Here is a 27,406-nt window from a genome sequence, read left to right as displayed (position 1 = left end):
CTGTACGGACACCCCCAGTTACTGTATGCGGCCGTTCCCGGGCCCTGCTTCGCGCCGTTCCCGCGGGCGCTGCTCCGCAGGGGAGGGCTGGTGCCCTCACCGCCCGGTGACAAACCCCTACGGGCGCGCGTGAGGCGCCGCCAGCACTGCTCAGGGCCCCAAGACGGGGATGCACCTCAGCCCGTCCCAGGGGACCGCGAAGAAGCGGGCGGCAGTAGCCCGGCCTCTTGCAGGTGCCAGAGGCGCGGAGCCCGCCCTGGTCCCGAGAAGGGAAGGGACTACTGGAGGAAGATGGCAGGCGGGCCAGCACCGCCCTGTGCCGCCCCCCACCCTCCCGGCCGGCCGGCTGGGGAGGAGCTGCCCTGCCGCTCCCTCGGGCCGCCAGCGCCGCGGCAGGCCCCGGAGCTTAGCGCAGCGCTTCTCCGGGCGCCGCCGCCTCCGCCGGGGCGGAAGGGCCGCTCCGCTCCCCCGCGCGCAGATCTGCTCCGTGTTTTCCGGGCCTTTCCCTTGCTCTCGGGCCCCAACACTCGAACGTGCTGCGCGGGGCTGGTCCCGGCGCAGTTCGCCATTGGCCGCGCCGCCATAGCCCCATGGGCGTGCGGGCCGCGCATTGGCCCGGCGTCGCCGTCCATCAGGCAGCGGCGGACTGCGTCAGGTTGGGTTGAGCGGCGTCCCCTTCCCTGCCTGTGTCTGGCGGCGGCTGCGGCTGCGGGGCCGGTGCGGGCGGAGGGGCGCAGCGGAGGGCGGCCCGCTCCCTCGCTCGCTAAGATGGCGGCGGCGGCGGCGGCGGCGGCCGTGGCGCGGCTGGAGGGCCGGGAGTTCGAGTACCTCATGAAGAAGCGCTCGGTGACCATCGGCCGCAACTCGTCGCAGGGCTCGGTGGACGTGAGCATGGGCCACTCCAGCTTCATCTCCCGGCGCCACCTGGAAATCTTCACCGCCGCTCCCCCGCCGCCGCCACCGGCCGGCGCGGACGGACCGCCGCCTCCGCCTCAAGGGGACCCCGCAGCTGCTACCGGTGGCGGCGGAGGGGACTTCTACCTGCGCTGCCTCGGCAAGAACGGCGTCTTCGTGGACGGCGTGTTCCAGAGGCGGGGGGCGCCGCCGCTGCAGCTGCCCCGAGTGTGAGTAAACCGGCGGCTGGGCCTGCTGTCCTTCCTCGGCACACCGGGGCCGGCCCTGGCCCACCCTCCGGCGCCCCGCCGCGCCGGGCTGCCCTGTCCTCCCAGGGAGGGCTGGCTGTCGCGGCTTGGGTGGTGCTGCTGCTCATCCGCGCCGGTTCTCCCCGTTGCCGTTTGGCTGGCACATGGTGCTTGACAGGCGGGGAACCGGCCTCGTCCGGGAGATACACGCGAGCGGTGCCCTAGGCCTCCTTCCCGCCAGTCTCCCTCCCCGCCGCCCGGCACCACCCGGGCACCGGCGCCTCCGCATGCTGCCCTCGAATATGTCCTTCCTCCGGCGGCACGTCCAGCTCCCGCTCCAGCCCCATCGACAGCCGGTGGTACAGGTGGGAAGCGTGAAACCCCGGCAGTGTTGGGGCTGGGGGTTGACAAATGGTCACCCTACTCCCGTGCCATGTCTAGCACGTAGCATAATCTGAGTTTGGGAGCAAACCCATCTGCAGCAGTGCTTGGAGGTATTGTAATTAGCAAACAGAATTGGATATACTCTTGAGTATTGTTTACGTGCTTCAAAGGAAACCATTCAAGTGGTTGTCCACATATTTGGGATTTCTGAATTTCAGATCAGTGCCGAGTACACCTTGTAACATCTTCGGTGCATTTGGAGAGTATGGGGTGACTGTTTTATGCCTGTGAATTTGTGGTATCTTTTTCCTCTTTACCTAATTGTAACGTTTATTTATCTATGGGTAGACTGAATCATCCACGTGAAATACTTCTGCTAGTTTCAGTGTTTAACATGTGTTTCCTTACATGAAAACAAATGCCTTAAGAGTTTTTAAATGGTAATACATTCCTTTAGCATTACAAAGCATTAACTCATTTTCTAGGGGTATATGCAAGGCCTACCTACTTCATTTACTGTAAATGAGTAATCTGTGTTTTGGGGAGTTTCATGTAGGAAAAGTGAAAGTGTCTTGGTTTAGTATATTTTAGCTGTCTTGACTTAGGAATACTTAAAAGGTTATGAGTGCTTTACCTTTATAAAACATACACCATTAGTGGCATAGTCTTAACGGCTTACAAGTTCTTAAACTGTATTTAGCATATTGATGGTGGATATTTTCCACTTCGATGTCTTAATGTTAGTTTCCCCACCTGGTACCTCTGTGCAAATCAAATTGTCTACCTTTCTGCTTTCTAGGAAATGCTTCTTCTGAAAGGGTTTACAAGTGCCAGTACATGTAGAGTTGTATAATCATGAATGCAGTTGGAGGACTTGTTTGGCCTTTAAATTGAACTTCTAATTTTGCTTTCTGCTTTTTAATATTAATAATTATTTGCCATGTGGTTAATCTGTATTTTAATCTAAAGCATGTATGAAATATCAAATGTTTCCTTTTTAAACAGTTTGGTATAAGACATTAATTGTAAGCAAATAATTGAGCATTATATAGGTTGATTGCAAGAAGCCTAGAATTAGTTTGAGTAATGTAGTCACTAGCATTCTGTTAAATACTTAAGACCTCAAGAAAAGAAAAACGAGCCCTGCTTCTCCATGCTGGCTATGTATTTGTTCACTTGTAATTTATTTTATTTCTTTATACCAGTTTTGCTTTTTTAAATGGGAAGAAAATTCTGAAGGATTTTTAGGTGTCACCTTTGTATTGAACAATGATGAAAACTTGTGTGCGGTTAACATTTCTTCACGAGTGCATGTGGGTGGTGTTACCAGCACTTGCTTGAAACTGACTGTTCAGTGATTACACCATTTCTTAGACTGCACACTGCTAGTCTTCAGTTTCAAGATCTATAAGCTGGCTGAAGTACTTATCTCCTGGTTACAAAATGTAGGTGTGATCTTCCACCAAGTCTTGTAAATAAAAGGTGGCATACCTTCAGTCCTGGCTGGGAACAATGGAGCGGTGTGTATGCTGGCTTTCTTGAGTCAACAAGCAAAGGGTGTTATCTTGAAGGGCAGGCAAAACCTCCAGGGTCATAGTTAGACTGCTGATTAAGATCAAATACTGCTTTATTAAAAAAAAAATATTTATAAAAGGAAAGTCTGACTGGAGTTGTGTAGGGAAATAGTAGTTTCATTATTTGCAAAGCTTTTTTTGTTTGTTTTAAACACGGGAGTCTTCAGGCAAATTCAAAGCAGACGTTATCTGCTTATAGCAAGTCATTACTGTGAATTACACATGACTAATATTGTTGGTAGCTGTGTTCTTGAGTTTCATTGTAGATTTAGCTGGTCACACTGAAGATGATCTCCTGGATTTTTCAGATTCAAACTGTGTCACTCCAGTATAATGTAAACAGTAATTAACAGTTGAAATATGATTGGAAAGAAAGTAGTTTTGGTGTCAGTTCAAGACTGATGATTGCTAACGTCCAGCTCAAGTAATCACTAGATCTGTTTTTGTTGTTTAATCCTGCTGTGTTGCCAGTAATATGCTTTGCCTATGACTACATTATTATTTGAAATTTTAATGGCAGGTGAAGTTTAAAAAAATCAGGGAGGCCTGTTCCTTGGTTTGTTTTTAAGTCATCCTGGAAACCAAGAATGGAGGGTTTGTTTCTGGTTTGTCTAATTAATAGTGACTTTCAGATGACTTCAAGTAAAATATTGTAACAGACTTGAAATGTCTGATTTGTCACTAATAATTTTTGCAGTTCCAGTGCAGTGGTAAAGTATTGCTTTATGCTGTTGAACTTTCTGTTTTTGGAATGAAAAAAACAGAAATACAACTTTGTAATCTATGCAAAACACATTTTTAACACCTGGAGAAGTTAAATTATTGATGTTAGAGTATACTTTTACCTGTAAGAAAGGCATCTTTGTTTCTACAGATACAAATGCCATGAAATGTGGAATTACTGTGCATTAAGATAACTGTTCTGGTTGTTATTTTTAATACTTCCATGGAAGTCTTGCTCACAATTCAAATGTTTAAGTTCTCAAGCAGGAGGTAACAGCAGTGGGAAGTGTGTTTTTTGTTTTTCCAATTCTTGACAGACTCACCTACCTACTTGTGCATATACAAACCAGCTGTCGTCTTGTTAGAGAAATAAAATGGGGGCTGGAGGGAAAATAGCAATGTTTTTGTTCATGTCCAGTAAGCAGGTCTCCCGTCAGTGTCATGACACAGAGGCGTGGGATGAAAGAGGTTTTAGTCTCCTGTTACAAATCAAAGCAGCTCAATTAGTCTTTTACAATTACCTTTAAGATGCACAGACTGTTACTCTCCAGTTCATAAAGTTCATAGTTTTTAATTGGTTTAATTTGGTGCTTGTCAGATGTTCCTGGACTTCAGTGAAAGCTGTATTGCTAGGTAAATAATAACATCAGTATTTGACTTTTGAGGTACTTGGCCTGAAAAATACCTTTTGTACTGGGCCTGGCAGCAGTTGTTGACAGAGCTTTTGTATACAGCTTTTGGAGAGGCAGGATTCCAGACAGATGTAACTGATACAGCTGGACAGGCAGACTGACTTCTGGGTACATCTTAGCTCTGAAGAAGTTCTGTTTTGTTTTTATTTTTGTGTTTCTTGGCTGTGTTTTTGTATGTTAGTGTTTGAATGCATGAAGATCCTGACATCTTGGGTTTGCCTGTTCCAAGACAGTGTCTTGTTCATTTTGACAAAACTATAGATTTTGTCTATTAGTAATTACTTTTAGCTTTGTGGAAGTACATTTTTGAATCATAAGCAAGATACCACTAACACAGGAACAACATTTCTAAGTCAGAGTGAAGATGCAGCTAGTCCATTGCCTGCCTCCAGGAGTAGTCAATAGCAGTACCTAGGGAGGAGCGGAAAAATGGATAAAGGTAAATGGATGGGTTTCTCTTTTTTTTTCAGTTTGGATTTCAGAGTCAGAGTTGATTTCTTTTTGAGTTAAAGCCACTTACTGTGGCTGCATTTTCTTCTCTCTTCTTAAAAAAAAAAATAAAAAAATTTGATTTTGTGTTTTTTTTTTTTTTTGTTTTTATCCCTGTAAACCTCTTGTATCCACAGCATCCTTGGGCAGTGAGTTCCACAACCTCACTGGAGCCCAAACTGGAAAAAAACCCAGCCCTTTTTTTGCTGAGTTTTTTGAACTTGACACCTGGTAATTTCATTTGATGCAACTTCAGTTAGCTCTTTTTTATGAGAAACGGTAAGTAATTCTCCATTCTGTCATTCATTTTGTAGACATCTTTACATCACTAAGTATGGCAGCTCTTACAGTAAACCACGTCAAATACATTTTCCTTTAGCTTAACATTTACTAACTAATTCTAAGTCAACCATATACAGCTGCAATTAAAAATGTACTTAATTACGTTCTCTTGTTTTTCCCCGTACTATACAAGTATATCTATTCACTAAGTAAACTCCTTGGAAACGTTTGTATTCAGCCATACCTGAGCAGGAAATAGTGCAGCAGATTGCAGAGAACCTCTGATGCAGCAGTGCACTTTTTTATATTGTCTTATTGCTGTTACTTAAGTTCTGTGCAGGGTTTGATTGCTGTAGGAGTTCCAGCTGTGGCTGCACACATGCTTGATCTCACTGGAAACAACTGAGGTTTGGCTTCACAGTTGAGGTGAATGGGTCATAACGTCTCCTTTGGTAGTGCTGCTTGATAGCTTAGGAAGAATGTTGTTTGGTTTTTAGCTTACAGTTTATGTTTTAAAGATTTTTCTCACGAATATAAGCATTAGATTCCTTAGGAAAACAAACAAAACACTTTTTCAGGGAATGTATTTGTAAGTGTAGATTAATACTCAGACTGGATTGGCATGTGTGTTTTACCTTTCTTGACAATACTTTGGGTAGATACAGTTGCTCCTAAGGAAGATAGCTGGCTGAAATGTTTTTGAGACCTTCTCAGTGATACGTGTTCAGAAGAGTATTTTGAATCTCCATACTGGTTTTATTTAAACTATGAATTACTTAGAGGTTATCTCTAAGCACAAAACTAAGAAATGTTGGACTTGGCTGTGACTTACGAATCAGTCTCCAGAAACTTTTATTTACTTTCTTTAGCAGATGCTGTGTCCGTGCCATAATGACTAATAAGGTTAACTGGGCCATGTTTATAGGTGGGTTTTTGGCTACTCTCAAGGAGGATTTGCAAATGTCAAGCTCAGTAGCAGTAGTGTTCTCACATAAGCAGATCTGATTGAAAAGGAACGTGGGAGGAAGAAGGTAGAGCACATGTTATTTGAAAGAAAAATAGAGATGAGTGTGAAGTTTCTATAGTCATAATTTGTGTTACAGTTGGTTCTGTCATTTCATTTTTTTTATATTTCCCTCTCAGCTGCACACATCTTATGAGTGATTTTTTTATTTTTTATTTTTGTTACTGAAGCAGCATTGCAAATTGTCATACACCAGTCAGGTAGCTGAGGTAAAGCTTAAACAGTTTTGTATTTAGATTAATTCATACTGCCTTGCTTTTCCTATTGGTATGGTATGTAGGATGAATCTTCCTTGACAGATTCTACAGTTTTACTGACCTTACAAACCTCTGTAGTCAGCTATGGGAGTAAGTACATTCTTTGTACATGAAATACTGTAAACTGGGAAGTTATCAAAAAAATTAACGGTTTCTTTATTGTCTGTAAGTTCCAGTTCTATGACACAAGCAAGATTAGCATTGTTTTGGTTTAAAGATGCAAAGTCAGTATTAAAACTGTTCCAAGAATCTGTAGGTGAAAGAGAGTTTTGGGATTCTTACCCGCAGTTATAATGAAGTAAGATAGATGTAAATAAAACTCATTCTTTGCTTTGCATTGATTAAATTGGAATGCAGTACTGATCTTCAGCTGTGAAATGCACCATGTTTGCATAGGAAGAGTCAACTTTTGCTATTAGATTGTGAGTTAAATAAATTAATAAAGAAAATAAGTTGATCTTTCATCCTTGCATTTAAAAATAAATGCGTATAATTAATTTGCTTATAATTGGGAAATGGCATTGTCATGTAAATATTAGTCCTTCATGAAGGTAGATGTGTTATAATGGATAATTCTGGTATGGAGGAATTCTGCTGCTGTTGAGTTTGGTTGTTTTGTTTGTTTTGGGTTTTTTTAAGCATGTGTAATTCTTCTGGAGAAAGCAAAGGATTTTTTTTCAGTCACGCCTGAGCTCTTCAAAATGAGATGATTGTGCATCTGATCCGCTGTATTTTTCAGTAAATACAGCAGTGCCTTCAAGATCTCTCAAGTCCTATTAACTCATGTAAAATTATGTAAAACCAAAGGGAAAAAAACTATTTCAAAGGATACAACAAATCTGTCATGTGGTAGCGCGTGTGAGGCCAGTTCTCTTGTAGCCTATCAGGAGTTTTCACAACACTTTCGTGTTTACTAAAAAGCTCATGTCTTTCATGGAACTTCATACTGAAATACTGGGAAGGTGGTGGTTTTATCTACTGTCTCTCTTGTTTTCATGATAAAAAGTTGATGTGTAGTGACATTTGTTTCCTGTGACTTCCTGCCTTTAAGGAGTTTTTTGACCTAGATAAAGCAGTCAGAGGAGAGGAACCATATTTATTCTGCAGCTATTCCACACTGGGTGGCATAGAAAATAAATGGTATATTCTTAAAATTTCATCACTGCTGTGTTATTGTTGAAGGCTGCTGAGGTTACTTGAAGGGGTAGTGCAAATCTTTGTAATTTTGTAATACATCATTTTTTAAAGGGCTAAAGAAGCTCTGTACATGATGGGAGTATCTTTGCGTTTGTGTGTGTGATTCTGCTGCAGCTATTGCTTGTGCTTCTGTGTTGTTCTGTCCTTCATGTTAGTACTGCAAATCAGAGACTTTGACACAGCATCATCTTCAGGTCTGTACAGGTCAGTGTGTGTGGGAGTAGAATCTGCAATATTCAAAATTTCAGAATGCCTTGAGTGTTTGTATTTGAAGATACCACCTTTTTGTTTGTCCATGTGCACCAAACAAAATAAAAACCATGAGCAGATTGACAGTTATGTCTGTGCTAAACTAAACATGCCTGTTGACTTCAGCAAGATGGTTCACATGGATAAAGATGCATATGGAGTTGAGTATTTGTAAAATCAGAGCTGTAAAGTAAAGAGGCCAGAGATATGTCATTATCACAGCTTTATGAAGCATAACAACATTAGTATTAAGTTGTCTGGAAGTAATAATATATTAGTGTTAATTTAAGGTTTTACATTAAGAATTGTGGAAGAGGCCTTTAGCCAAACCCCTGCTGAAAGGAGAATTAACTTCAGCATTAGATCAGACTGCTTAGCACCATGTCTGTTTGAATTCCAAGTATCTCTAGGGATGGCAATAACTGTAACTATGAAAGATGCTTTGTGTAATTACAAAATACCTGTGTTTTCAATTTAGCAGAATTTTGGGAATACATGGGCTGGTTTGCATAACTGTGCTGCTTAGCACTAACTCATGAGAAAAGTAATCGGTTACTACTTGGTATTGCTACTTCTTAGTGCTATTGGTGATCTGAAGTAAATGCAGTTGCTGACAAATATTTACAGATGATACCAATGTTGATAAATACTGTCCTCACAAATCATGAAGACAAAATGGATTTGGTCAATCCATTAAAAAAAGAGGCATCTCAAAAGGTATCAGGCCAGATCTCCAGGGTAGGAAACTGCTCTGAAAAGTAGTAGTAGAGTGTATTTGAAAGTCATGACTGAAGAGAAATCGTTAGATGCCTGTACTGAAATGATGTGTCAAAGCCGAGTGATGTGATGACTGTGTGGAAACAGAGGAGCTGTATCAGGGAGTACTGAGACATGCTGGAACTTCATATGGTTCTGGAATTAAAAGCTGTTCTAAAGAATCTTTCAAAACTGCAATGGTTTAAGGGGGTGATTGCTAAAAAGAATCGAAAGCTGGAGGAAATCCCTAATAGGGACTTAAGGCGTTCTGTATGTTTGTCTCCTCAAAAAGGAGTGCAGAGTGCCTGGGTTGGTGTATATATGCTTTTATGGGGGTGATTTAGACTACTGAAAAGCTTGGTAGCTGATCAAACACAGGTATAAGAACCCAGAGGCTGTAAACTTAAACTCTCAGGGTTTGAAGTAAGCAGATATTTTTAGTACTAGTGGAACAGCTTATTAAGAGTAGTGGTGTCTCTATTGCACCATCTTCTGCTGATCAAAAATCAACACCTTTTCTTTGAAAAGGTGCTTAAAAAAAATAAACCTTGCTGTGCTCAGGTGAGTATAGGTGCACCTGTGAGGCCATTTCATGGCTTAGGGCTGGAAGAAGTACAGGTAGGTGAAGCTTCTCAGCTGTTCAGCCTTTACTTCCACTGCAGGTCCTTTTTTCAATATTCTCCCATTGGGTTATATCAAGAGACTTCTTTATTATGTGTTTTAACAAGGAGTCAGTGCTTGGCTGGGTTTTTAATTAAAAGTGCTTCTAAAGCATCAAACACATAGTCGGGCATTTGTTTGTTTACTCTTGCCAGCACTTTTCTCATGCAAATGATTCTGATGCTTTTGTTCATGATCATCTTGAGTCTTCCTGTTGGAGTGCACTGGAATGTTTCAAAGATAATTTTCATACAATACACAGTGATTCTTGGAAAATTCTTTTTTAAGTAAGTCTTGGATACAGCTCATGAGGTATAAGCTTCTTAGTTCTTATGTTGGTAAGAAGTCAGGTTAGCATGTAATAGAACAAGTATTTACACCTTGTACTGAAATTAAATTCAGGTTTTCTAAATCACTTAAATGAAGATGAATGTGTGGGTTTGATTCAGACATGGACAAACTAACTAGTTGATGTAAGTTGCTTTTAAATTCTGTTTGCAACATTTGGCATGTTGCAGTATGGGAGCAGGTAATTTGCTGACCCTTTTCCTTCTTTCTTTTTTTGTTGTTTTTTTCCCCCATCACATCTGGGAGAAAGTACTCTGACTTCCATTGAAGCATGAATCGCCTCAAAAAAGTATACCTGAAATGTTCCTGTATGAGTAGTGATTTTACTGCATGTAAGGTAGTCTGTTATTTATGAAGATACAAATGCATAATTATCTGGGGTTTATTTTTTCTTTTTAGAACAAGAATATGAAGAAAAAAGTTGATGTATCACTTTGTCCTGTGGACATATTTGGGGTGTTCTAGGCAGAATATAATTTGAGTAGACAAGGCATATACGCAAAGTTTACATACTTTACTAGTAGGCAGGCTTGTTGGTTACAGTATCAGTGCAGTAAACACACAAGGAAAGCAGTTGGAAAGTATAAACATTGACTCTTAAAGAAAAGAATTTCCCTCCTTAGGTGGTACTGCTCTCTTCTGGCCTGTCTAGATAGAAGGCCTGTGTAGCAGGGAGGGGAGACAGATTTAAGATTAGAAAGACCAAGGCTTAGACAAGAGAAGGGTGAAGGTACTCCTGCAGAATTCTGTGTGGGGATAAGTTCAGATTTGAACCAGGACAAGCTGATTGTTTACTCAAGAACAAAAAAAGAATAAAGAACATCGTGGCATGTGCAGGTTAGAAAAATGGAAGAGAAGAATACATTTGCTGCATAGGAGAAAATGAGGATATAGGCCAATGTGTTTTGCTTTAGGCTGTAGAGAGGGTATTAGAGGAGTTTGGAGTTCTGTGAAGAGGAGTGAAAAGGTTTGGTGGGAGACTTGAAAAAAGATGGGAAATAAGTTGAAGATCATCTCAAGTTTAAGCAGTGAGACTGAGAAGCAATACAGTTGTTATCCTTAGAGAATGCGAGGAGGCTCTGACTTTGTTATTTAATTTGTGATGTGTGATTCAGAAGAATGTGAGGTCTCGCTTTTTAGAAACAGGCTGTGCTTTCAGGAGCATGTGAGCTAATCTGGTGTTTCAGTGCTGTTGAAATAAAGCATGGGAGGAGAAGGTCTTGTTTTCTGCAGTGCTCACAGCTGCAGGTTGCTCTGGCCTTGAAGCTCATCAGATGTTCCGTGAGCCGCTGCTGGCTGCTTTTTTTGGCTATTTTTGGGTGGTTTGCATTGAAGTGGCTCACAGAGAGGTCTGGCAAGCAGTGGAGCTGGCACAAAGTATGTGGCGGGGCTGCACTGACTTTCAGCAGCAGTCAGCTTGCTGTGTCTTGTGGAATCGTACGTTAAGGAATTACAGTTATAAGAACCATTTTGGTCTATGAAATAAAACTGGAAGGGAAAAGAACTAAAACAGTAGAAGAGCAAAAATTATTTTCGTGTATTAAGAAAACACTTGCAATGTAATATAAAAATGTTTAAATCTTAAAAGTTCCTGAGACAGCATGCTTTTTTGAGAAAGGGCTATGCTAGGTATGTGCTTAAAGTTAAAAAGGTAAGTTAAAGGAATTTTTGCAGGATATCTGTAAATTTGCTGAAGTTGATGATGCAGGTAGATCTGGATTTCCTGTGTTGTCTTCTGAAGGTCTCTGCTTGCTAGAATGCAGAAACAAAGTTGTCGTTTGAATTGTCATTCCTTTCCCTCTTAATGCAGGACAGTAAAACAAGGCTGCCGTTTAAGACAAGTGTGTTCGTAGTCAATAAAGAAGTGCAGTTGAGCCAGGCTTCCCAAACTGCTTAGGTAGCAGGCTTGGGAGTAGCTCTGCATCTGCTTCATGTTCTGATGTGACTGACTTTTCACTGTCACTCTGAGACATCCTTCAAAGGAAGTGAGGTGAAACATTTAAATAAAATAATCGTGTGGAGGAGGAGCAGAACATAGCAAAAAGTGCCCTTCATTTCCAGTGTGGTATCCAGTGGACTTGGGTGCTGAGGAAAGTTAGTAGGCATGAATTACATGAACTGTCATCAGTCACAGTCCTGTTTTGAACTTCCACACATGTAAGCATCAAATAAGGTATTGAGCAAAGATGTGTTAAAGGAAGCAAGTTACTTCCTTCTACATGTGAATGTTCTGGGTGTGGCTGGGTTAGGTTCAGATCAGATTCCTACTAGGTACTCTCTCTGCTCTGTCTTTCATGGTTATCCATTTATATGCTTGTTTTTGGGTAACCAACAGAAGCACTTTCAATTGTGTGCGTTCAGATCTGCGCCAGGATGTTCTTTCAGTGGGTGGAGGGGGTTGATGGCTTTGTCCTTTTCTGCCCTTTCATCTTACTAAACCTATTTGCTTTTTAGTAGCATTAGGGGCTGCAAGTCAAAGGATGAACTGTTGTGCTTTTCGAATTATATGAAAACACTGCTTTGAGGAGTGTGCAGTCTATTCTTAAGTAATTTTACTAAAATTGCTAGGTTGGGTAATAACATTATCAAGGAGTCCTACTTCCAGTGATACTCTCAAGAGTTAAGAGTGTAGCCTTTTTCCTGGCAAAACTCTCATAGCTACATCACTGAGTTGAATAAATGCAATAGTTAAAGGTGGTTACCCTGTGCTATGAATGTGGGTTCTGAAATGAATGCAGGACTAAATTCAGAGTTTAGGATGGGCTTAACTGTTTGTGGCTCTTTGTAGTAGTATTCATTCAGCTTTCTAGATACTGATAATTGATACAAACATTTTGGACCTGGAAACCACAGTGAGTATGTCAGTTGAAATGTTCAGATGCCAGGCACATTTAGTAACACAGGAAAGATGCAATAGGTGAAAACCACAGTAGAACTTCAGTTTGTTTATCCTCTTGAATTGAAATTCAAGCCTGTGTTTTTAAAACCTTTTCCTGGTATTGGTCTGTCCATAAAGCTGAGAAATGCATCTAGTGTGTATTACCAGCAAATACCAGAACAATTTAACAGTGCTCAAATGCCTTGTGAACCCTGGCAAGACAGAATAACCTGCAGTAAATGGCACAAAGCTGTATCATTTCTTGCCTGTTTCATTACTTAGTTCTCAACTGGCTGCATCCCTTCTCTTTTTTTTTTTTCCTCTTCAAGGGCTGTGGCCTCTGAGGAGCGCTCTTGTTTGAGTAGAATCACATAGTGCCTTGCGAAGTTAATGGGAGCTGATGAACTGTACAAGTCGTGAGTGGTTTAGCAGAGTAATGGGGTGAGATGAAGGTAACAGTGAGCAGCAAGCTGACAACAGAACAGGCTTTTCTGGAAGTGTTTCATTGTTACTTGTCATCTTGGCTTGACTATCCAATTCTATCAATGTCCAGGTTTTCTGTAACAAAACTTTCTTCCTTATAACTGAAATTCTGCCAGGATTCTGTTGGAACTTGAAACCAATTTAATTTTCTTAGCTGTTTTCTGTTTTGAAACTTTTTCTGTGGGCTAATGTGCTTGTTTCTCATATAGTATTTTTTCCTTAATTGCGTGATAGCATATACAAGAGTATTACCTGTTCCAGATGAAAAAAATCAGCACTAAAGGAATGTTAAAAGAAACTTGTCCAAAGATGAAATGAGAAACTCAATTCACAGTTGGGGGAAGAATTTAGCTCCTTCCACCTGTCTCTGTTTTAAAGATGCAAGTTAAATTCTGAAAGCAGTTAGTGATCATGATTTTAAATTTCCTTCATGAATTTTGGCCTGTTGTGAATAGCTTTTACTGTGTGCTTCAGCACCAGCAGCCAGAGCAATCAGCAGCAAACACACCCTAGTACACAAATGTTTACTTTCCTGTCAGTAGTGAAATAACCCAGCTTGGTTTATGGTGTGGTTATTTGAGGCTGGAAGATTGTTGAGCCTGGAAGAGATCACTAACCCCAGCTTGTTACTTAGCTATAAATAAGTTTGGTCTGCTGTGGGCTAGTAAGCACTCAAGATTCTTATGTGAGGTTATTCACTATTATCTAAGGCTGTGAGCAAAATGGGTGTCTGTAAGCCTTTCAAGAAAAGAAGCATGCAAACAATGAAAACAAAAGAAAAACAGAAAAAGAATAAAAGCAGCATGTGAATGTAGAAAATTCAGCCCTCAGTCAGAAGGATACAATCAAATTCTGCAAAAGTTTTAAGTTTGGGGTTAATGTGTCAAAGTTACTTTGGCTTAGTAGTAGCTGAAGAAAACATTACTCATATGTGTGTCTCTGTGTTGTTTGTGTTAGTTGGACTGCAGCTGACTAGTGTGCCATAAAATAATTGTACTTCACCTAAAAAGCTTAAAAGCATGGTTATATCGAATACAAAATAACCACAATGTCTGAGTGTGTGATTTTTGAATAGGAGAAGTAATAGGATGGTGGACATGGAGAGGAGACTGATGAAGGTGTTTCTGAGGAATTGAATGTGGTAGTTTAATCGGAAATGTTAGTTGTAAAAAATAGGCTTTTCTACAGTTTTTGGAATTAAGAAAAAAACACTGCAGTTGTGGAAATGAATATGGGAGATGGCAATGTAGAAATGTGCTGCCCAAGTCTCTTTCGGGAGGCTTGGGAAGGCAGGATGTGGTTTTGTTTTCCATAATCCTCTTGATTCCATTCTTGTACTGCAGCGTGTTTGTGCTTTATCTCCAAGGTGAGCTGTTGAGTCTACAGCTTCTTCTTTTTGCAACGTTTGATATTAGTAGGATTCAGTGGTGGTTCTTCCAGTTAAATTTCTTATCTTGAATGTCTAAGTAGTTGAGGGTTAACTACTTTCAGAGAAATAGGTGAGTACCAGGGGGTTTGGGTGCCTGTTGCAGTGATGCATTGCATTTCAGCCTGGACATCCCTGGGCTCTGATTAAGGAAGTGTTGGGTACTGGATGTGTTACACTAATGCAATTTTGTCTTGCTTAAGACTGTTTTGCCTTTGTGGTAGCTGCTTGTTTGAACTTTCCCCAGGAGATTGAAAGAGGAGAATATGTGTGACTGCCTTATGCTTTTATAGGGATGTTCTGTGGTAAATGAATTGCTGACTGAGAACATACTGACAGTGTCTGGTACAGAGAGAGCAAAAAGTTGGGCTGGTAAAGTTCTTCACTGAGTGAGACTTTTATTTTTAAATCTGAAAGGTCCTTAGATAGATGCTTCATGCCATCACAGTCATTAGAATAACCCTCTTAAAGATGTTTCAAATGGAGACAGGATTTGACTTGTGCAGGTAATGATTTAATGCAGAAATAAAAAGGAAAGAGAAATCGCTCTAGGGGATTTCAAATTGAAATACTACAGGATGGGTATTTAAAAGGAAGTGAATAGATCTAATCATAGCCACTTGTTTGCATGCAGAAGGGGTTGGTACCAGGCATTAGCATACAGTAGGGAGATGGTGATCCTTTCTTAACAGTCTGTGTCAGCACTAGAAGCAACTTCCTTGGTACAGGTTTCACAGGAAAAGAAATGACTGTACAGTTGGGAGGCAGAGCTGTTACAGAAGAGAGATATTTGAAATTTGTTGTTTGAACACCAACTGAATTTGGTTTTCCTCTGTATGTTTTGGAGTCTTAAACTATACCATTGCATTTCATCATCATCTGGGCAAGGGGCTGCATCATACATATATATGTGTGTGTGTGTGTGTGTGAGACTCTGATAGTCTCCAAGTTGCCTCTAAGAATCACAGATACTACAACAGTCATTTTACATAATCTTACATAAACTGAGTCTACTAGTTTTGAAAGTTACTTCACACTACCACTGGTTATATTTAATGTAAGCTCTTCAAATGAGTTAGTGCCAAGCAAAGCATTGTTTGCAGTATGGAGAAATAACCTGCAAGCCAAAATGAGCGTGTATTCATTTTGAGTGGTGTGTGTTTCATGAGAGCTGCCCAGATCATGTCATCCCTGAAGGCAGCACATTTCAAATTTAAATGTTTGAGCTATTACAACACGGAACATGCTGGTGAATGGTGCCAATAACATACGCTGAACATATGACCAGCACATGCCCCCACTTCAGCACAGACCATGAATTACTTAGTTTGTTTTCCAAGCTGTTTATTTTTGCAAGGTTTTTCTTCCCTCTGTCAGTGTCAAGCACTGAGCCTTTTGTTTCCTTTTTTCCTTCTGTTTTTTTCCTCTTGCTGTTGATTCTTTATGTCTAGTTTTCTGCTGTGTTACCAGCACCCAGTCTCTATTTTGTGCTGGTACTTCCACGCTTGGTGTCTCGTGGTTGCACTGTTGAAACTTTGGAGACTAGTCTGATTATTTTCAACTTGAAATTGAGAGAGAAAATGACCTTATACTTAATCTTTTGGGACTTGGTCTATATTCGTTAGCTAGCTGTGATACTTCTTCTCTGTGTATATTATTTTACCATTATGTAAATTGCTGTTTCTTACCCCCCCCCCCCATCCCATGTTACCTTTAGTAGGTAAATGGTAAGCATCCACTCCATACGCCTGTTCTAATCTTTAAAACCACTTTTAATCACAGCTCAAGTTCACAGACTGCTTGTGATTTTTCACTTGCAGCAACTTTGTGCTGTGGATTCTGGTACAAAATGAGGAATACTGGAGAGCAACAGTAAATAAAACTTAGATGTACATACAAGTACGTTGCATGTTTGCAGTGTGTTTTATAACATTTTGGACAGTTTTGTCTCTCTGGAGGGGGTCAGGCTTGGCACGATTCATTTGATTTGGTGAGCTTTTCAGAATGTTACAATTATTTAAGTGTGCCATAGGCAGCAGGTTTAACACTGATATATATATATATATATATCATTGCTATAATCTATATACTTCTTTATATAGAGTATTCTTTTAAATTCTCATCTTTCCTGAGAGAGTGCACTGAGTTAAAGGATGCACTGTTACAGAAAGCTTTTGCTTCTCAAATGTATTGGTATTTTTCAAGCATTTGCAGTAATTTAAAGTATCTTTCTCATTGAAGAGGGTGGGTGGGTTTGTTTTAATGTTCACATTCAATTTATATAGTAGTACAGTTTTATTAAAACATGGGTAGCACTTTCATCTCATTCTAAGCATAGCTGTGTGTAAGATTCAGTTTGTGAAGATAAGCTGTAACTAACCCTTTGGTTTCAAGGTTAGCTAAAAGAAGCTAATTGGGAGTTGCAGCCAAAAGAGTCATCCTGTTCCATCCGGTATGTTAGCTCTGGTGTTCACATTGTGTGATCAAGACAGATTAGCTTACTGGTAGGCCTGAAAAACAATCCCTTGGAAGAGGAGGAGAGAAGCAGGCTCAGGATTAGTTTTCTGTCAAGTCAGGAGTGCAGTTTTTTCCGTTACCAGATGGGAAGAAATTAATAAGATTGATAAAGTGTCTTCACAGTATCTTACATAGCAGTTTGGTCAACATTTGAGCTGTTGTAAAGGTTTTCTGCTCTTGCAGGGCCTTAGTGATTCTTTCAGATTCTAGATCCTGGCTCCAGAGCCTAGCTGGCTCTGGCACCACTAGGTCCCGTGCTGGCCAGTTCTTGCACTAGCCCCAGAGAGTACTATTTTCCTCCTAAAATACTTGCTTCACTGGGTTAACTGGTGATGCATTAGTAAGTTGAATCAGCTCGCTGAGGGGCCTGACGAGTCCTACGCTTAGCAAAGAAGTCCCTCGGACTCTGCAGGCAAGAGAGCTCCGTAATGTTTCTGGACACTGTTTCTCCTTCTGTGAGGAGTGTAGGTCATAGAGGTACTATCCACATATGGAAGTAGAAGAAGAGGAAAAAGCAAGTAAAAGGTGACCACTGTGGATTATGAACTTGGACTGGAAAAGCAACAAAACTGTGCTTGTGCTATTTTAGTAGTTTCCCAAGTGTTCGTGTGATTGATGGTCTCATTTTGCACTTCACCGCAGAAATATCTTCAAATACAGATAGTTGATAACTAGTTTCTGGTAGTCTCCGTTAAGCTTTATGTGTTGTTTTTTTTTTGAGCAGTGAGGTTTAAGGGTTTCATATTGCATTTCAAGCTTTCTGCACCAAGTGATGGTGTCCTGTCTCATATAAACTGACTGTTGTTTTCTCAGGAGAGGGAGCAAAACTGATTGTAAGATATAATTTTGTAACTGAACTAATTAGTGCTCTTAAGGTTTTCCCAGTGTGATTCCCAGTGATGATTAAAGCAGTGTTAGCTTAAAAATATCTAGCAAACTTTTTTGGCTTTTTCTAAAAACCATGGCAAACAAACTTGTGCGTTAACATTTAGTGAAAAATTTGTAGTATGTGAGGTAGAAGTCTTGGCTCTTTCTTTTGGGGGGGGAAGGATGTTAGACGTAGTTTTATAGAGATTGTTTTTAATCATCTGTGGTGTCTGTTATCTTAGTTTTTAGCTTTTCTGACTTAAAGCCTGTGCATTGTTCTCTGTATACTGGAAAAGTCTGTGTATTAGAGTGCAGGCTAAGGCCGTGGTCATGCCCTACAGAATTGTTAAAATAACTCTTAGATCTTCATATTTTAATCCTTCTTCATTTTTGCTTTGATTTTTTTTTTTAATAGGCTTTAGACCCAGGAGTATCAGTCTTTTACTTTTCCAGATGGATGTTTCTAAGATCATAAAATAATTTGACATATGAATTAAAAATGAAGGAAATGGGCTCCTAATACATTAATAGTATTTACTGCTTCTTCTGTATTTATGATAACTTGAGCTTAAGTGCCACCTTATATAAGGTGTATATATAAGGTATATATACCTTATACCATGTTGGTATATTATTATACCATAATATAATACCATTAAATTATGGTATAATATCAACCATAATATGTTTGGATATTATGATATATGTCATGGTATTTATATGGTGCTTCCTCTGCTAACAGGGATTTTTAAAAAGATTTGTTCTCAGTATAAGTGTTTTTATCATTATTGAAGGTAGTATAATGCTTTATACACACATGGAAATGACGAAAGGCTTTCTGTAGCTAAGGATTAACATTTCATTTTAACATAATATATCTTTCTGAAAATCTGAATCTTTCAAATATTGGTTGATTTTCAAGTCTAAATGGAAAAATGTTAATTTAGGTACTGTGAAAATTAGTGTTTGCGGTTCTTTTTTGATGCAGTAGCATGTGCATGGAACTCATTTGCATCTTTTCAGCCTTGCTGTACAAGTGGATGCTGCAGTGAAATTTGGAAGGAATCACATGACTGATGAAATTGTTCTGAAATATGCCATCCTACATTCAGATCTCACTACAGAAATGTCTGATTTTATAGCAATCAATATTTGTGCATGACAGAAATGAAATAGTAACAGCAAAATGGTCTTCTGAGATAGGGGAGGGTCCAGCAGATAGATGGTATGTGGGGAGGGGAGGATGGAGAGTTCTTGATAACTTGAGGATTTTTGATATGTCAGTTTTCACAGTCCCATTCAGGGAAGAATGATGCTCAGTTGATAAGCTGGGGAAGCCGGACTTGAACAAGCATCACTTGTTTCATCGGGGTGTGTGTGTGTGTGTGTGTGTGTGTGTGTGTGTGTGAAAGGGAAGACACATTGCTTTATGTAAATCTAGGAGAGCCTTGCAAATGTCTGCTCATTGAGGGAAGTTTGTTGGAGCAGTTCAGCAAAATGTTCGTCTGTGTACAAGAACCTCTTTGGAGCTGATTGCATCTTGCTTTTTTTCCAGCATTTCAAAGCATTTCATGAACTTTGGTTCATCAGTCTGGTTGCACAAGAGAAGACTCTGCTCTATTAATCTATGTTCTAGAAGACTTTAATGTTGTGTCAGTTGCTGCGTACAGAGTTGGTTTGGCTCTAGCGTTTCTCAGAAGAAGACTCTCTTCACACTCACCAGAGTGTGAAGAAAGTGATGTACTGTGGGATAGCAAAGCTCTTCCCTGTGGGAGTGCTGAGGTGCTGGCACAGGCTGTCCAGAGAAGCTGTGGCTGCCCCATCCCTGACAGTGTTCAAGGCCACTGGTACAAGTAACAGACATGAGCTTGACAACTATTCATTGTCTTGAATGAGCTCCACTTTGTTATTAAAGGAAAGGGAATGAAGAGTCCTTCTTCCCCAGATATTTTTCAATATTCAGGATATAAATTTCACCTTTTTTTTTTCTTAATTGCTTGAAATACTATGTTTTTTTTTTCTTTTTGATAATGGAAAAGAAAAAATCCTGTTTCTCGTAGGTACATAGGAGATGAAGTTAGTGTAGCTTATCATCTTCAAATTCTTCAGTATATAGCTGTCTATATTTTAATTAGAACATATGCATTTAATGTGCAGTTTGTATGGTGTAGTAGTAAAGGACTGGTGAAATGAAAACACCTCTAGCTCTGTTTTGGAGGATGTGATGTATTCCTTGAGATACACGTGCATGAGTTACTTTCTGCTGTGTAGGCTTCATAGCCACCACTTGTTTTTGCTCCTTCAGCAGCCGCTCCTGTGCAACAAGCTGGGATTGAAATATTTCAGTCTTAATTGAACAGTCTCCCTTTCTCTGAAGATGTGTGTTTCACTGGTGCTCTGCCTCTTGAAGTGGTTGTCAGAGAAGGAAGATTTAAGGTATGATCCAGTCAGTGGTTTAAACAAAGATTGGGTGTTGAGGAAAAATATGTTCTGTTCCCAGCTCTATTGCATGCTTGCCAAAAGGACTTGGCTAATTCACAAATCTGTTTAATCTGTTTTTAAAAATGGGGATAATACTTCATGGGTGGAGGCAGGGGGATGATGAAATTCCAGTGCTCTTTTCTAGCACTTTGTATCAAGAGCTATTCTTTGCCTTTTAAAATTGATTCCTTGGGGTTTGAAGTGGCTTACTTTGTCTGCAGTGCAGACACCCTGCTCCTCTCCCTTTCCACTTGCCTCCCTTTCCCTGATTTTGAGGTCTGTTGATTCTGGTTTTGTCAGTGCTCCAGACTTTCTTGCATACACTCTTCCGGTCTGAGTGCTGCTATCTCTAACCTTTGGTGTGTCTTGAGTGCAAAGAACACTGGATCCTAAAGTGTTACGCTGCAGTGTGTGCAGTGCTTCAGTGTTTTCTAATGAAGGATGTTACAGAAATGCAGAGCAGTGTGTTTATTCAATTCTAGTTGTGACCTTGAAAGTAGTAAATATATAGGAACATATAAATGCCTTAGTTATTTACTAATACATAATACATGCCATGACTCTGAGAAATTTTATTCCTAGTGTAGCTTCTAGTATGTCATGTCTTTAGAGCAGTAGAAATGTTGCGAGGAATGCTTGACTTAAGTGGCCATTATCCATCCTATTAACAGTGTCTGCAGTCCAGATACTGACTTTCTTGGTCAAGCTAGAAGGTCCCAAGTTAACCAAATTTTATTCTCTAAGTCTTGAATATGCACTTGTGTTCACAAGCAGAGTTCTACACTTGCTCTTATGACCAGTGTCTTCTGGAAGCTTATTTTTCTGTATTAGTTCAAATTTCAGTCTTTTAAAGGGAATGGTTGAAACAGTTGCATAATAAAACATTTCCTTACATAGTGAGAAATACTTACAATAGTGCTTTTAAATTAAGGTGTCATGGTGGTTTTACTTGACATTTTTGAGGTGAGGTTAGACTGTGAGATGACTTAAATTTACTAAAGCATCATCAAACTTCTGTATTTGGGCTAAAGCAGTTTTCTGCCTGGTTAGTAAATCAGGTGAAGGTGCTCCTGGTAACAGATAAGTGGAGTAAGCCTGTGGCTGGGAACAGAACTAGTGCAAGAGGCAGGGAAGAGCCTGCCTTGTTTGGCAGTGCTGAGCTCTTACATCGCTGTATCCCAAGAAACCATCCCCAAGATGAAGCTTTTATTGCTAAGAGCCTGGTTGGTACCTTCCTGGCTTCAGGAATCTTGGCTTACAGTTTTCATTACTTCACTAGGTGTTTGGAGTGAGTTTCATTTTGCTTAATACTGGGCAGTGTGTGACTGAATGAGAGTGTATGTGTGTCTACACATACACTCTCTTTAAATTAAAAATAACCATCCCTAGACCTGATTTCTCCAACCGGTTTCAGCTTTTCCCTTCTCTGGGCTGTACACCATGTAGTGTCTGTTCATTTTCATTCACTAGAAAGCTAAATGACTAACACAGGTACAGGTTTATGCTTGGGGAAATTAATCCCATGCTTCATGTTTGTATGCTATACCCTTTCCTTCTTTGTACTGTTGTTCTTTTATCAGTACAGTGACAATGGTTAACAGATTCTCATGAACACTTCTTAGTTTATTTTGTTATTCCTGGACAGATTTCTACTTACATGACTATCTGACTTGTTAAATCATGTCTGCTAGTTTAAATTGGTTTTATCCTTCTGTACTTCGCTGCTGCCCCTTACAGCAGCCCATGGTTTGAGAGCTTAGCATGATCTGAGAACAGCTCAGGAGCAGTGCTTCTTGAGGAATATTTTCTAATAACAACGTGTTTGTTGTCGATTAAATGGTTTCTTTACTTTGCAGTCTTTCAGACTCTTTGGAGTCTTGATTGCTCCTTGAGTGCCCACAGAAGTGATTAAGGATAAAGTAAGTTTATGTAACGCTGTGGAGCAGGCCACGCATATAAGCTCTATAGAGCGTCTGCACCTTCACTAGAAACGTTTTAGGAATTTGCACATAGAAGAAGAATTGGGAAGTGGTTTGAACAGACATTCTGCCGAGTGCAGTTGGTTAAAAAAACCCATCTTGGAATACAATACAAAATCTTGATTCCTTTTGAGATACCCAGCCCAGCAGTATCCCCAGGGTGAAACAAGTATGGAGTGGCCCTTGCGCATCAAACACCTTTAGGTTGGTAATTGTGAAGTTTAATAAATGCCTGTAGCTTTTAGAGAGGAGCCTGAAAAAAGTCTGTTCTTTGACCAGACAGGCATATATAAGGGGGAAATGAAACACTGCTGTGTACTCAAAATTAGCGTTGGTAGGAAGCAGTTTTTGTCACTCTTCAATGGCCTGAGTTAGTCATGGATTTCTGTGTGAAATAAAGGACTATTCTGCTCTTGGAAGCAGAATTCTGTCTTGAAAAGCCTGCCTAAAATAAACTTTGTTTCCTTGACTCAGGAATAATGATTTTTTTTTTTTCTCTGCGGCCTTGCCCCTGTGGGTAGCTGTTCTTTGGGTAATGATTAGGGAGGTTTGGCATCATTTTGCAGTAGAATGCAGGTCTCTGATGTAATAAATGAAGTCTTTTGCTGCTAAAGTAACGTGTGAGTCATAAATGCTTTTTTTATGATTATGCTTGCGTCAAAACACATCATGACGGCACTTGTTCACTGTACTTCCCCCTACTGTTTTAATTGGAAGGAATAGTAAAATGCCAAATGCTGTAGGCTTGGCTCTGAGCAGTTATGTTTAGTTTGCTGAGAGCTTTTTATTTAGCACCGCTTCCGCCTGAATTTTTGCTTGCCTTTGAATCCCCTGCAACTGAGGGGGAGATGCCAGGCACCTCTGTAACCACCTAACTTGCTGCTAAAGGGTAGAGCGGGTTTGGTTTATCTCCTTCAGCTCAGCTATAATTGTCAGTCGTGTTTTACAGAAAGTTGTGAATGGTATTTACTGTTGTGAAAGTTTGAGTTTGCATGTTTGATAATAGGAAAGTATTGTTAAATGCAGTTATCTAGTAGGAAGAAGAAATGATGATTGATCTTTTTACTTTCCCGTTGTTGTTTAGTTTCTGTTTTTTTTTAAACAGGAAACTGTTGTATTATAGAGTTATGTATGCTCTGTGGGGACTTGAAATAGCTCTTTGAAATTTGGCAAAGAGGCACACAGTCTTTTGGACAAATTTTGTTTTGATAGTTTAGAATGAAATTTAAGTGTAGAGACCACACAACCTGACTGCATACAGCTTTTGTGTACGGAGATGCTAAATACCCGAAAACGCAGTGTTTCCATAGGCGGAGTTTCTTTTGTATTCACAGGCTGGGGAGCCTCAAATTCCAGAGGCATTACATGAGCAGTTTTAATGAATTAGTGTCTGGTTTTCCTGCAGCAGATGTGACAAGCAGCTTTATAAGCTGCTTCCCATCGATCGCTGTTTTCCAGCTCCTTTTGTGTCTTTCTTTTGCTTAGAGAAAAGCAACGAAGAGCTTGGTTTCTACAGTAACTGCTGCCTACATTCTTGCCTGCAGGCCAATTTCTTTCTCAGTTCCTGCAGCCTGTGTAGGGCTACTGTATTGAATTTCTTAGGTTTTGTTTGGTTTTTTTTTTCCCCATTTCTTGCTGGTTTAAATATTTTACCCTTTAAGAAAGGAGAGTGCAGTGGGAATTTGTGATTTTGAGATATGTATTTGTAATTAACTGTAGCACATTTCCAGTGCTGTAGGATAACCTAAATGTTTTTGCTGCTGATCAATAGCAGTGTTTGTGTGGTTGGTATATAAAGAAAATGCAGTGTTTGACTGCTAAAACAAGAACTTCTGAAAATCTGTAATAGCACTTTGATTAATGATTGTTTCAGTAGCATCGTAGTGCAGGGGAGGGGTGAGATCAGCTTTAAGTTAATAGAATAATTTACATTTGCAGCAAAATCTGTTGAACATCCTCAGGACACATCAAGTCTCAGCTCTTAAATGCCCGTGAAAAATTATTGTGAACATAGGGTTAAAAATGGGTTATTTATTGTTAGCCTTCTGAGTGGGAAAGAAGAATTGGACACCGTTTCAGACAGGAGCATGTGTTTATTACTCAGTTTGTATTTGCTGCTAGTGGTTCAGGAATGTTCCGGTTGTCGTCATCAATACTCTGTTGTCACAGGATCATTTTTTGACGCAGACAGGATTGTTCCAGATCCTTCCCCAAGCGGGTTAGCTCCATTCCTGTAATGAATACTGACAACTTTACATACGACTTATGCACTTGCTAAAACATGAGTAGGGAAATACGTAACCTAGTTTTCCTACAGGGGAGCCATTTACAACTATATCATATTTTCAGCCTTTGCTTAGAATTTGGTGAAAGCATTTTGTTGGCCAACTTGAATTAACATGAGGCTACAGCAATATTTCATCACTTCTGATGATGCATACATCTTTGCTTTTGAATCTTAACACATCTGAGTGTGCAGATCAGTGATCTTCAGGGCTTTTTTTCATGCTGCTTTATGTCACTCTGGAGACAGTGATGGCACACCTGAAAAAAAACACAGATAATTGTGACAAGCATGCCCAGGGCTCAGAATAGACAGTCTAATTGCTGGTTTAAAAATCTGAGTGTTTTGTTCCTTATGGTATTAGAGGTTGAGTTTTCTGCAGAGCCCTCGCATCCTCTGTTTGTGGAGGGCATGCTTTGCAACTATTGATCTTTGGTCAACAGAAATCAATTGCAAAGGATGCAGAGAATTAAGGGGAACACGTGTGAGGTTGTGATTCACCCCCCCTCCCCCCCGAGGAAAAAGCTGCCACTTTTAAAAGGGTGTTTGCTTTTTTGGTAACCTCTAGAAGTGTCTTGACTAGTAATGGGCAAATGTAATTGTGTTTAAATTTGTGGTAAATTAGCCAAGTCAGGACTTAGTTTAAAATCATGGAATCAGGAACAAGGAGGAATCCATCCTAACACAGTGTGTGTGTGTACATGTACATGTGGGCAGTCCTGCTGTTTCTGCTGGGGTAGTTTCTCACATTGCTTCACAGGGTGTGGCCAAGAAGAGTATTAAAAACCTCTGTTCTTAAAAAGCCACTGGAGGAGTTGGGCTTTGTTTCTTTAATACAGATTTTAGAAATTGGCTGGTTTGAGACCATCTTGCCGTGTCAGTAGAGAAAACTGGACACTCCTTTCTTCTCTTACCAGCAATGTAGAAAGCTTTACAATTGTTAAGCTAAAATTCTTGATAGGAATCCTTGATAGTGTTGTACCTCATGGAGATGAACATGGACCTGTACTAAAAAATTGCTCATTAAAAAAGTTCTCTCTCTTTTGGATGATGATGATAATAATCTGATTAATATTATGGCATACTGGATAACCCTTTTTCAGCGTATTCATTATAAAAGTTCCTGTTGTCATTTCTCACACTATGGATAGTTTTACAGCAGCACTTCTTTATGTAATCCTAGAAAACTCTTGTAAAACAAATCTCTAAGCCGTTACTTGTGCTTAAGAGTCAAGGAAAAGCTTTACCACAAGAATTTGTAAATTTTTTTTCCTAATAACCTATGCTTTGTTAGTAATAATTCAGTTCTGGAGTTTGCAGGCAGCTACTTAATATTGTGACTCTTTGGATGGATTCAAGTATCTACCTTCATTAGTAGCTTTTAAATATTTGGTACATTAAGCTTATCATGAAATTCTGACTCTGCTTTAAAGTGGCCCTGTTTTTTAAAAAAGTTTTGGGTTTGTTGATTCTATTCAGGTCTAAAGATGATAACTGTACTCTGGAAGGGGACTGCAGTATTGACTTCCAGTTCAGTTAAACACAGCCCAAAGTCTTAAAAATCAAGTCTGGAGGGGAATAATTTAAGCTGACTGCTCTTGGTGTTGAATAGTGAGAAAACTTTGGGATAAAATTCAGAAGATGAGGAAGTTACAAAATTAAATTCAATTTTTTTTGGAAAGGGGTAGGCTGAGTAAAGCAGCCACTTTTTCCTTGACGTGGGGACTGTTGCTTTTCTCCAAGTTAACAGAAGTTACTTCTTTCAGGTATCTCAAAGACATGGATTTGCATCTCTCCTGACAGGTTTCCTAGAGTTGTGTGTGTAGGATTAACTCGTGAGAGGAGCTGAGCTCAGCTCTCTTTAGAGATGCACCTTTTTCCCAGGACATGAAAGCATAATACACAGACTTTGCAAAGACTGAAATTATATGTAATTATACTTCGACTTTTTGAGCTTTTTTTTTACCTCTGTGGTATTTCTAGTTGCTTTTGCGAAGACTCATCTTTTAAGCCTTGCTTTGTCAAAACTTGGTTAAACCCAATCACTGGATCTAGTTTCTGATTCACTTCTTAATAATCCATTGTGGTGAAATCAATAAGAAATGAAGCAGCAAACTGAGAAGAGATGAAATTGTTGTCCCTGTTGTTTCATACTGAAAATCACCCATTATGAGGAATTCATACAAATTGTGTCCCTTTTTTAAGTACCCTGTTCTACAGACACTTGAATGCCTCCCAGTTTTACATGATAGCCTGAGATTTACAGACAGTGCAGAGAAAGTGGTACCTAACCTTGTGCAACCTTCTGTCCTTGTAGAACTGGGGTCAGTGCCGTTACTCATCGGTGACTTGGGATATAGGATATCTGTTGCAGGTCACAGATAATGCTGAATTCAGGGTGGGGGATGGTTAATATGGTGCTGGAGTGCAGAGCTGTCATCTAGAGGGACACTGACAGACTGGGCTGAAGGGAACCTTGTGAAGTTTAGCAAAGACAAATGGAAAATCTTGTATCTGAGGTGGGTAAAGGCTGGGAATGGCTGACTGGGGAGCAGCTCTGCAGAGGATGAGTAAGATCCTGAGGGAGAGGAGGTGGTATGTGCTTCAGCAGTACACCTTGTCATGACAGAGGCTGGGCTCGTATGGGCAGTAACAATTTTGGGCCCTCAGCACAAAATGGAGGGCTGCTGGGATGCTTATTGGATCTGGCACGC

General features: G+C 40.2%; 1 protein-coding gene across 3 annotated transcripts in view; it reads left to right on the top strand.

The window, feature by feature from the left end:
* FOXK2 (forkhead box K2) overlaps window positions 1-27,406 on the top strand; it is a 71,612-nt gene that overhangs the window by 23,664 nt on the left and 20,542 nt on the right. The gene's annotated exons all lie outside the window — the stretch shown is intronic.

The sequence above is a fragment of the Pezoporus flaviventris genome, unplaced genomic scaffold, assembly GCF_033815535.1.
Source record: "Pezoporus flaviventris isolate CSIRO_AGI_PZ_B2104156 unplaced genomic scaffold, CSIRO_AGI_Pfla_v1 ptg000020l, whole genome shotgun sequence".
In the NCBI taxonomy this organism is placed as follows: domain Eukaryota; kingdom Metazoa; phylum Chordata; class Aves; order Psittaciformes; family Psittacidae; genus Pezoporus; species Pezoporus flaviventris.
Note: the sequence above shows the minus strand (reverse complement) of the source record. Positions and strands in the feature narration are given on the sequence as shown.